Here is a 12,048-nt window from a genome sequence, read left to right as displayed (position 1 = left end):
GAGCAAGATTGTAAAACGCAAATTCACGTTATTTATTGTAAAAAGTTTTTTGCTAGAGGCACAAACTACCTTTTTCCAAATTGTGAGACAAATTGATCCCTATCTTTTCTTTAAAGACAAATGTCAAAATTAATTTTGTTCTTCTATAGGCTTTCCTATCTTCTATGTACCGTAGGCTGGGGGTCTAATCTTAAGAGGTTTTCCAAGGTTTCCCTGCTTAAGAAAGTTCCCGAATGGGTAGACCCTGACAACAGTTCATGAAAGATCATCTTCCTTGGTTGTGCACAGCAAACATAACACCGAGATGCACGTAAAAGCAATACAGTCGCGGTACCTGTCTCTTCATTTCTTCTGTTTTCCACATTTCTTTTCTTCGTCTGTCTCAAACATAATATTCTTTTTCAGTCGGAGGACTGACAATCATCACTTCCGGGTTATCCACATTAATAGATAGCTCGCGAAGTGTGTTCGGTGAATCAAAATTGAGCTCACAAACTTCGCTCGCTGCGAGGGGCATTGTAATATCCCCACGGAAAATTACCCTCTACCACGCACTAATTAATAATGATTAATCAAATCATCCATATTTATTTACGTTTAAAAAGTATCTGATCAGATTTTCTAGTAAGATATGCGCCGACAGCTCGTCGACGCCAAGGTAGTTTTCTAGTACGTTTATTCTCTGGAACAACAGAGGTAGAGATATGTATGCTCCATGGTTATTATAGTTGGGATAGAGAGAGAGAGGAGAACGGAATTTTTTCCAAAATCGGATTGTTAAAGAAGTTTTAGGTATTCTTCTTCGCACTAAAGCGAACAAGGGAAATTTGTGCCGCTAGTGGGAGAGATAAAGAAATAATAAACCTGTAAAAATAAATCTCCTGAGATTTAAAATACCAGAAAACGGAATCTGTACAACAAAGGATTTAATATAAACCGTTCATCTGAAATCAGGTTTGTGAACATTTTATTACAGAGTGAATGAAGAATGAGTTCTCTGTATGAATCATTGATGATTGTCTGGGCCTGTAATTAATTGGGAAGTTTCAGCTGTGACGAAGAGAACCTGCAATCTATGAGTTTTACAAATCGTCCAAAAAGGCTTCGTCCACATCTGAAATATTAGATCCGTCGTAAATTGAACGGATTGTTCAAACGATCGATTTTCCCAACTGAATGCAGCGCTTAATAATAATAACAAACGTAAAGATCTTTTCTAGCAAAACTGCCGCTGAATATTAAGACGAGGGGCTCTACCAGAGATTCGACGAGGCTGATCTCAAGTAATATATTTTCATTGTACACAGATAAATTATAGAGAGAGAGAGAGAGAGAGTGAATGTAATTCTAGAAATTACTTACAATCCTCCAGTAGTATAATTGTTTGTCTGTCCTTTTACGGATCAGCCAATCATAATCCACGAAGCCCTGACTTTACTGTACTGATTCAGGCGTGAGAGTGAGGGGGCGATAAAGACGACAGTTACACTTCTGTACAGACAAACACTACACCAAGTTAGCGGCAAGCTGCATTCAACACACAAAGACTTTCATCACGATTCAAAACATCACAAAACAATAATAAGAAAGAGAATTTAATTAGAGAGTCTCGATAAGGCACAAAGCTTTGCTTGGTTAACAATGGCTTTAGGTTCTGGGTTTGCATCCGGATCCAGAATGAAGACGTTGGTCATGTCATTTAAAGTACAAATTTGTATACAAGTAATTGTTGATGAGTAATGTGAAAAATCATACCACGTGTGATTCGCTGTCAATGCTGGGATTTCCGTAGAGTGCTTGCCGCCGTTAATCACGTTTTCTTTTAACTGCTTAGTATTACATAAAGTTGATGCGAAACCACTCCCAGGTGAACGTTGAACGACATTCAGCATGTGTTGGGTAAACCTTTTGGACAGCAAACAACTTGTTTCCAATTGCCATGCAACTTTATACATCCATATACTGTCTCAAATATTTAATTGTGTCTAAGGATTACTGAACAATTTATGTGACAAAATTAGTTGTCCCATAACGTTTGAAATGTCACTTATTGTAATTAAGTTTAGTTTACAAACGTTAAGGACTGTCTGATCTCTTTTGTACTGTCGTGGTGTTACTTTACATCTGGGTAAACTGTCATAAAGACCGGTGTTCTCTAGTAGTCTCTAACGGTACCCATTGTGTATCTTACAACTACTGTACTGTGGAGGGTTGCGACGATGTGCAACACAGATATGCTATGTTGGTTGCATACATTCAGCTGCAGCCTACATGTTGGAATTCAGGCGTGACCCACTTTTTTTGCTGTCGAGTGTACCTCTGACAGCACATCAGAACGTCACGGACATCATGCGACCTCATGTGTTTCCTCTCATGCGACGGCACTTTGCCATTTTTCAACATGGCAATGCCCGTATGCACGTGGCATTTGCCTCTGTCAAGTGACTGATAGATGCTGAGGCACTCCCGTGGTCAGAAGGATACGGATATCGATTCTTAATAGAACATGTGTGGAACTAGCTCGGACGCCACCTCCATCCAGCGCCAGTATCGATGATATCAAGGATCAGTTACAACAGTTGTACTCCAGCTAACCTCAGGAGTGAAGAACACTGCTTTATGACACCTACCACAACCAAATCAGTTCATGCGTCTATGTCAGAGGTGCTGCAACGTCATACTGATTAGTAGGCTTATACTGCCAACTTCTCTGTAAACGTGACTCGATTTTAATTGTCACTCAAATAACATCAAATTACCCCACAAACTGTTCAAATGGTTCAGATGGCTCTGAGCCCTATGGGACTTAACTGCTGAGGTCATTAGTCCCCTAGAGCTTAGAACTACTTAAATCTAACTAACCTAAGAACATCGCACACATCCATGCCCGAGGCAGGATTCGAACCTGCGACCGTAGCGGTCGCGCGGTCCCAGACTGTAGCGCCTAGAACCGCTCGGCCACTCCAGCCAGCCCCACCAACTGTGAAGTGTTATTTAAATTCCTACTCCCCTTCTGAGAGCTTCATGTTTGTTTTTTTTTGTTTTTTTTTTCTTTTTTGTCAGGCAGTGTATATGAACGTCATGAATGAAATAACCGATTGGATTTCCGAGAGGGGTTACTGCGCGGTTTTAGGCGCCTTGCCACTGTTCGAGCGGCTCTCCCCGTAGGAGGTTCGAGCCCTTTCTTGGGCATGGGTGTGTGTATTGTCTAGAGCGCAAGTTAGTTTAAGCTAGATTACACAGTGCGTAAGCCTAGGGACAGATGACTTCAGCGCTTTGGTCCCATAGGAACATATCACCAACTGATTCGAATATTCAGAATATACATAGAGTAGAATATTCAACAATAACTTCGACCAGGACAATGACAGTTATTTACCATCCATAGAGTTAATAATTATTTTACTGTCGTCTCATGAAACCTGTCAAGCCCACGCAGAGTATGAAAATAAATCTATATCCATTTTTTTTTTCAAATAAACTTCCTGGGCGTTCATATGTTTTCGTTAATACGTTCAGGTGGTTGATAGGATAAGATTTTTGTTCCATCAAAAGTTATTTTAAGTTGATTCGTGAAGCAGTGCTCGACTGAATTGTTGAGTGATCGACAGCTCGGGCCACGTCTCCTGGATCACGATCATTGTCGTGAAGGGGTCGTGGCACGTTTGCGGCGAGTGCCGGCGAGGCCGTTTCCCAATGGGAGGTGGTGTGTAAAGCAACACGTAGAGCGCAGATCTGCGGGGCAACGGCTATACTGTTTGTTCTACCACCCGTGTGACTTCAAGTTGGTCAGGCTGAGCATCTTCCGGGAACGAGAGACCCGCACCAGAATCGTGAGTGACCACGTTATTCCTTTGGCAGACAAAGTGTGGAAGCGAACGTGGATCGTCGTCATCCATACATCTTCTAGCGGCTACAAGTTTTTTCACTGTTTTTATTTATTTATTTATTTATTTATTTATTATTTTTTTCATGGCCCGGCGACTTTGTATGCTCAGTAACCTACTTTTAGTAACTTAGCTCCATGCTGTAACCGCGCGGCATTCGTAAAGTCTGAACGTGCTCTCCCCTATGAGCGTGATAATTGTGTCTGGTTCGCTTCCTGCGCGTGTTTGTGTCCTACTGCTTCTATATCGGATTCAGTTCAGTCTCCTGTGTCTGCCCACGCGGTTTATAGTCCAGTAGAATCAGCATTCAAATCGGAAATAATTGCTACAAAAGTTTTTATTGTTTTAATGGCTTCGTTTGTGTCCCAGTATGACTATCCTAGGTTTCCCCCCTCGGCGGAGTTGTGGAAAAGTGGTGGGGGGCAAAAATGTACCCGAAAAAGGGGTATTTTTTCGGTTTTGTGATTATATCTCGTAAACGACTCCCAATATCGAAATCATAGTGGAATTAAAAATTGTGGGGTATGACATTCTATACTGAATGAGACCATCTGCATATTTTTTGGACCAACCGTTTCCATACCAGTGCTCTTCAAAATTGGACCAATTGTACATGTTCATGGAAAACTTTCGTTTTAACCTCTGTTTTTTGGTAATATCGCTGAAACTAACCCACCTGTCAATAATGTCGTTCATAAGAAAGATATGGAGAGATAACTTCTGCATTCGATGAAACCAAAAGTGAATTTATTGGACCTCCCATTTGTGTACAGCTCCTCATTAAAGTTGGACCATTTCTCATCATCAATGAAAACAATTTCAAATGTTGTTCTTTAGTAATTCTTATGTACACTCTTTTAAATACGGAACTGTAGCAACCCATTGTCTTGTACTTATTTAATATAGTAATAGAATAAAATATTAAAATTTTATAAAATTTGAAAAATAATATTAAAAAAGTTTTTCATACATCGAGGGTTAACAACTGAGACCTTGTATCTGACAGATGACAGGAAAAGTCCTGGCTCAAAAAAACTTGTAAATGAAAAAATATATGTCATAACAAAATGACGCAAAAAAGACAATGCACAACCTGGGAGTAATAAATGATTATTCTCTAGATAAAAAAATCTCAGCAATCAAAATTTTTATTAAAAAGTCATGTTTTTTAGCTCCCCTGTAAAATTTGTCTTTTGTCAGATACGTGGTCTCCGTTCTTAACACTTGATATAATATGGTGATACCCATTCAACTGATATGAAGGAGGCAGGTAGAGAAAGACACTCCTTGAAATTTGGTGGTGGTTAATATATTTCGTAATTACAAAATTTTACATGAATGTATGAGATGAAAAGGGAAAAAGTAGGTAAGTACACAAATTTCACATACGTCGACGTTCGACTGTCTTTGCACCACTCGGCTCCTCAAAGTCTATAATTTCCGAGTCCGACGCCCAGTCATTCGGCTCCTCAAAATCAGTAATTTACGTCACCTCATATATATACAGTCCAGGTCTTCTTTAACATCTGGTTCGTCAGCTTCATCTGGTTGGAGGGCGTTAGTGCATGTGTTCCCCTTGCAGTTGACACAAATTAATGAGCACTTAATACCAGCCTTCCGACACCCACAACTACCTGCACAGCCCTTCTTGCATTTCAAGGAAATGGAGCTGGTTCTTTGCAGGTAAGAAGGGGGCCAAGACCAAACTCTGAAACCTGCCACCCTCAGAGAAGCGGGTCCATCTGGTGTCCTATCCACATTTGTACTTGTAAGTAGGTCCTTAAGCAATGCTGGCCAGCTGCTTCCGATGTTGGTGGTAGGGACGCTAGGGTGAAACTGGATTTCACAATCGCTTTGGAAAATAGGTCGAATGGCAATTTGTCTAAAGTGTCTTCTGCCGTACCTCCAAGAGGGTTGTTAAAAATCGGAGGAAATCGATAATAGCTTCAGCTTGGCTGTCATTATCTAGGAAGGGTTTTATATCTTCCAGAAGACATTTATTTTTCACCAGTAGAGTGACCTCCATTTTCTTGCCTTGACCAAAGAGTGTTGAGATTGTGTCCCAGCCACTTACGGTGTGGAGAGTGGCCTACTGATGTTGTATGCCAGTTTCAAACTGCTGGAACCAATTACTTCTGATGAGGTCTTTCCTCTTCCAGGTTTCAAGAATGTATATTTGCTGACGGTGTGGCTAGGGCATTGAGCATGATGAGAAGGTTCGTATTTTAACATTTTAAATGTTCGGATAATAAGTTGCCGTCTCTTTAATCTAAGAATAGATGATCAATGCAGCTAGCCGCCATCTCTGTGTAATGTCTTGTCTGTATAGACGTGTATCTGTTGTCTTTAAGATCCCTTCACCTTCACACATAAGTCTATACAGTAAAGTAAGGCCCTCCCAGTTCTTGGCTGATCCGTGATAAGACAGGCGAAAAATTAGACTAATGGACGATTATTAGTATTATCTCTATTTTCATTTGTTCTTTCTCTTTTTCTCCTTTATCTATGTATAGATTTTAATATAAGATTTCATTACGTGATAAAAAGAATCAGCCAAATAGAATCTTTGGTGGAGTCCTTCGTCTTGGTAATCAGCGGCTGGCTTGCTGTAAGAGATCTTTACATTTATTATTACTGTTAAACACTGCAGTCAGTCGGGAGAATCAATCGTTTGGACAATTTGTTCCTTTTACGAAAGATTGCGAATTATAGATGTGTACAAAGCCTTTTTGGACGATTGAACACAGACTCAGGCTCTCTTCGACAGAGCTGTGGCTTCCCCACTAATTACAGGGCCAACGTGATCAACAAATGATCCAGAAAAAAACTCATTCGTTCATTCACTCCAGAACAAAAACATCACAAACCTTATTTATAGAGGAAATCGTGTATTAAATCCATCTCCATTACATGTCCAAATCTTCGGTGATTCCACACCTTAATTATTTTCCTTTTACAATCTCTTTCTCTTCAAAACAAACCGCCAACGGCACAAATGTTTATTGGCTCGCTTTAGCGAGAAGAAAAGCAGAATATGTATCTCTCAGAAACACGTCAATCCCTCAACAGATACTCCAGAAGCTGTCCTAGTTACCACTCTAACAACCAAGGAGAATGCATATATGCATCTCTGTTATTTCAAAGAATAAACGCACTAGAAAATACTTTGCCGTCGACGTGCTGTCGCCGCATATGTTACGAGAAAATCAGATCAGATAACTTTTCCAAAGTGAATGAATGTGGATGGTTTGATTGAAAATGATTAATTGGTACGTGGTAGAGGGTATTTGCTGTGGCGACATTACAGTATCGTCACCAACAACCACAACCTTCTCATGTTCCTGTGATAAATCAAGCACTGTGGCAACAATTAGGTGGTCTGCGTCTTCATTAGCTTGCTTTACTGAGAAGCCTTCATCTTCAAGCCCCGAAATAAGCAAACTAATGAGACGTGCTTTATTTCTGTCATTTGAAAGTAATTGCTCCCGAGGTTTAATCACCATCATTAACTCCGTAAAGATGAACTCAGGAGTAGTGTGCCTTTCGCTTTGGCGGAGCGCATTTGATGCTCTTGGTGGGCAGGTCTGGGTAGCCATCGAACATCACACTTGTCGCACTTCCGCTGTAGTGTCTTTTTAAATATTCACCTTATTTGGTAAGCATTAGTTGGAATGTTTCACCATTCTTCCACACAACCCGGTGGAGAAGAAATCTACCATCGATGACAAATGCTGCTTCTTCCAGGTTTACATAATTCAGTGGCGTGAATAAGTCATATAACACTGACTTGGGAGTTCAAATGGTTCAAATGGCTCTGAGCACTATGGGACTCAACTGCTGAGGTCATTAGTCCCCTAGAACTTAGAACTAGTTAAACCTAACTAACCTAAGGACATCACAAACATCCATGCCCGAGGCAGGATTCGAACCTGCGACCGTAGCGGTCTTGCGGTTCCAGACTGCAGCGCCTTTAACCGCACGGCCACTTCGGCCGGCGACTTGGGAGTCTTCCTCATTCCAAATGCATCGAACAGAGAGAGAGGATAGGGTGCAAGCTCATATCGGGAGAATTCTTTAAGCTGTTCGTCAGATTCCTTGAGAAGTGCTGTCCAGTGGAATATGGTTTCAAGGTTCACTGGTACGTCCTCCCCATAAATGGTCACCCGTCGAGTCTGATTTGTTTCCTGCGAGCGGATGAGGAAGAGGCAGCTAGACACTAACCTGGCTGAGGCGGAGTGGGCTCGTTCAGCTCGTAGATCTGGAGCAGAATCTCTAAAGCTGGAATATCTTTTAAACCAGGGAATTCGGTGTGATCGTAAATAAGCTTGTAATGAAGAGGAGAGAGAGTTAAACATTACTCAAGCTTACGAGGCACTGACACCTGAACCAAACTGTGGGAGGTGTAACTACTACTCTCTGCAGCTAGATGCCGCGAGAGTCAAGTCCGGCCCCTGAGGCACAGTAGCGCAGTGACCACGTCGGAGGCAGAACACTAGCGGAATCCTCGACAGGCTGTTAAGCTGCCGTCTATATAGTCTCCTGTGACGTTACTATGATGCTTGGGGAATCTACCATCACTCTGGCTGCCTTCCGATCCCCAAGTCTGTCACGTAGCCGCTCTGAGTGGAAGTTTCCTGTTATCAGGCGCTGCGCCGCGCCGGCTCTTTCCGTTGTGTACTAACCTTGTGTGGAGGCTTTCCATCTGTCGAAGCACTGTAATGCGTATAACAGCGGCTCCTACAGCTATGCCACAGGACCGTAACTTCACAGACAGCTTAACATAGGCCTATTCGTGATTTATGCGCGACAACCTTAGATTTAAATCCCTGTATTCTCTTCACTCTTTTCTTTCGGATGTTGTCAAAGGTTTGACCAACTAGGGCGAGCATTGAGGATTTGCCCATTTCAAAGGCTCTGCGACAGTTGATTGAGTCATCTCCGACGGTTCCTGTGCTGATGGACATAACAAATTTAGTAACAGGAAAAGGATCATGGGACTGAAACCACTCAATAAATTTCTGAAGGTCTGCATTGTCATGCTGAACTCTAGCATCCCTCGTATCAACATGTTGCTCTGAGGTAGTGAGTGATACCCCACAAAACCCTTCAACCTGCTGGGTCACTGTAGTAACAGTTGGCATGGTCAGAATCCATCTACTCAGAGTACTGTCTGAAATGCCGTGACCATGACTGAGCCATCAGGTACTTTTCAACGAGCACATTAGTGTTTGCTGAATTGTCATGTCAGACCATATCCCACTCCAAAACTTATCAGACCTGATAGTAAACCAGCCTTTGAGTGCAAACTGTGTATAGTCTTCTGATATTTTCTTTTCCAGGCCCAACGAGTCTTGTAAATACAGCTCTGCAGATTTAGCATACAGAAAATGTCCACTGGCATGAAAACAGGGTAACATTTCCTCAACAGTGGTGAGGTGCAGTTCCCAGTCACTTCTCCATAACTTGGCAGTGGGATCATTTAGCTCCAGCTCTCCAAGTTTCTGTGCAAATATGTGCTTCAAAGTTTCATAATCAAGGGCTTCCAAGGAACTTGATGAGGTAGACACCTCTTCAAAGTGCTGAACAGTTCTCTCGCTGTCACTCATTCTTGTGAGGATGACATGTGCGAGAGCCAAATTGCAAAGGATATGTGCACGAATCGCCCTTGAATAAGTATGACGAGCCACCATTTTATCTGGTGATACCTGCCCGTACGCAACGCATAATAGCTCTTGCAGCCCACTTCCACTCATAATGTAGCCTATGGCTCCCAAGAATGACATGAGAAGACGAATCCCTCCCAACCATGCCCAAATCGGTGTCTGGAGGGTAAGATGCCACTATCTCATATGCCTTAAGTTAGAGAGGCTGGTCAAATGTAACAAAACAGGTATTTCGGTTGATGCTTTTGTATTTATTTATTGCAGTGAGAAATGAAGTGTACACAGTGTCATACTTGCTGGTAGAGGCATTAATGAATGGAAGTAAAAGTGCCTGTGACATAGAGTAAGGTTCAGAGCACGTTACTTGCTCCATGAAGCCATTCCAACCTTGAAGATCATTTTCTTTCCATTTACCATAAATCCACTTGAAATCAGCAAGTTTAATGTCCACTGTTGAACAGTTTTCCATCAAGTCCTCAAACATAATACTCTTCAATGGTGCTCCAATATGTTCAAATGTTGTTACTGGAATTACACACAAATCTGCAACATTGCTCGCTTTTGGAACAGTACTTGTTCTAGCAATTGCTGCACCTCTTGAAGAGGGAGAAATATCTGGCGTTACACATTGGATACCATCCATAGTATGCAAATTATTACGGCCATCAATAGTGTCAACACTGACATTTGCATTGTCAATCGCCCATTGAGAGAAAGAATTTGGGTGGATAGGGCCCTGAGGATGATTCATACAAGACATCTAAAACATCCTGGTCTCGTCGTAGGAACAGCAGAAATCAAGTCCACTTGCTATTTGTATTAACTCCCTTGAGCCGCATTTCCTGGACAGGAGGGCCACAACCCCAACTTGGAGGAAAGAATGAAAATATCTCGGTCTAGTTGCAGATATTACACCATGAGCAACAGAAAATACATTGGTTCTGTCTTTCTGCCGTTGGCCTCGTTTGCCTCTATGTATGATTGAATCAAGCAACACATGTAGGGTTTGTGGAATGTCCTCCTCACAGTTTTCCAGAAAGCGTTGGGGATCTGAGTAACTGTCAATGCGCTACACTTTTGAACGGATATCTTCCCGGATTATGTCAGCTGCTGCTCGAATAACTCAGAGGCGTTTTTCCTCCTCATTTGCCTGTTTGAATGTATACCATTTCTGGGACAAGATTTTGTAATCAGTATTGCGGAAGTAGAGTACTGTCTCTCGGCGTTGACAAACTGATATGATGATGTCCCTCCCATAATAGTCTTGCAATCTTTTCTTCAGAGTTTTCTCACTTATTTTGGGGCCAGGGAAGTCTTTCACGACGTCTTTCAAAGAAAATTGGTACTCATCTTCCATGCCCTCAATGTAGTTGCAAACATATTGTAGAGCATTAGTGATATCTTTATATTGGGGCCTACCTTTGATTTTTGTTGAACGTACAGGTAAGAAAATTTTCTCATATTGTTTTGATGGTATCTACCCTCATCATCAATCAAATCATTCCCTAGTCAGGATGTTGCTTCCTTTCCCACTGGTCACCTTGGGCAGCTGCAGATTCCAGATCACCGTCCCTAAATCCTATAGTGGTTACAGTGCTATCAGCAACCCGTCGACGGACATTCCGACCTAACTGTTTGGAAATGAATTCATCACTGGCATCTGTGTTACAAAAACAACATGTTGTTTTAAAATTGAGTACTGGCTGACTTGATCGGACTCGACGTGTATATCCACTTCCACTTTCTTTCTCAGCAGCAGCGACATTTTTATCCCTGGTGTAAGATTTGTGACAAAAGACATAAATTTTTACAGCATTATATGTCTCCAAAAGAGCATCCATTCCATTACGTCTCTTCTTACTGCACTCCAACAAAGTTCTGATTCCTGTTGCTTTCACAGTCGCTGCCTCATCCTCCACTACTGACTTTTCGCACACAGGGCACAGTTCTGTCATTTTTACATCTGCCTGTTTCCAATCCGTGACAAAATTAATTTTCGTTTTAATATCTGTTTATCGTAGAAACTAACCCACCTATCAATAAACTGATTCATACAAATGATGTAGAGGAATAAGTTCTGCGTTTGATGACAGCAAAAGTGAACTGGATCACCCGTTTCTGTACGTCCAAGTTTGCACTTTCAGTGCTCTTCATCTAAGGTACTTCACATTTGCAAGTCTAGGTTTCTAGATCAGTTTTGCGCAGATAATTCAAAAATAATATTTTCATGGGTAAGGCTTGAATAGCTTTTTTTAATTTTTGCAAAAGAAAGGGTTTTCCATGACAAGGTTCAAATAGCTCTGAGCACTATGGGACTTAAATTATGAGGTCGTCAGCCCCTAGAACTTAGAACTACTTAAACCTAACTAACCTAACACACATCCATGCCCGAAGCAGGATTCGAACCTGCGACCGTAGTGGTCGTGCGGTACCAGACTGAAGCACCTAGAACTGCTCGGCCACACCGGCCGGCCCCTGACAAGACATGTATGGTCAAT

The sequence above is a fragment of the Schistocerca nitens genome, chromosome 5 (assembly GCF_023898315.1).
Source record: "Schistocerca nitens isolate TAMUIC-IGC-003100 chromosome 5, iqSchNite1.1, whole genome shotgun sequence".
Classification (NCBI taxonomy): domain Eukaryota; kingdom Metazoa; phylum Arthropoda; class Insecta; order Orthoptera; family Acrididae; genus Schistocerca; species Schistocerca nitens.
Note: the sequence above shows the minus strand (reverse complement) of the source record.